The sequence below is a fragment of the Fonticula alba genome (assembly GCF_000388065.1).
Source record: "Fonticula alba strain ATCC 38817 unplaced genomic scaffold supercont2.129, whole genome shotgun sequence".
NCBI classification, from domain to species: Eukaryota; order Rotosphaerida; family Fonticulaceae; genus Fonticula; species Fonticula alba.
In genome coordinates this window covers 1-439 of record NW_009243099.1, presented here as the reverse complement: position 1 = coordinate 439, position 439 = coordinate 1, and positions in this window count along the sequence as shown.

Sequence of the window (439 nt, the reverse complement as noted above, 5' to 3'; positions counted from 1 at the left end):
TGGAATGCGCGTGGCGATGGTCGGCCGGGGGCGGGGGGGGGGGGGGGGGGGGGGGGGGGACACCCGCCGGTTGTCGCCCCGGCCTCCGGCCCCACCCGGCCCGAGGGCTGCAAGTCGCCATTTTGTTTGTAATTTGCGATTTCCTCCCGAACGGCCCCCAGTCCACGTTGTCCATGCCCGCGGACGGTCGGCGCCAAAATAAAAACACGCGAAGCCAAGAGCGAGAGGCTTTCATTTTCCTGCGAGCATTCCTCCGAGGCTCTCTCCCGGCGGGAGGGAGGACGCGCGGATTGTGTCTTGTTTGTTCTGGCCTCGCTCTAGTCTGTCTCAGACTCGGGGCTAGCCGTGTCCGTCGGCGGGTTCGTCCCCCTCCCCCCGGACGTGGTGTGTCCGGGGGCAGGCCTCGTTCCCACCAGGCCGGGAAGAGGGGGGGGGGGGG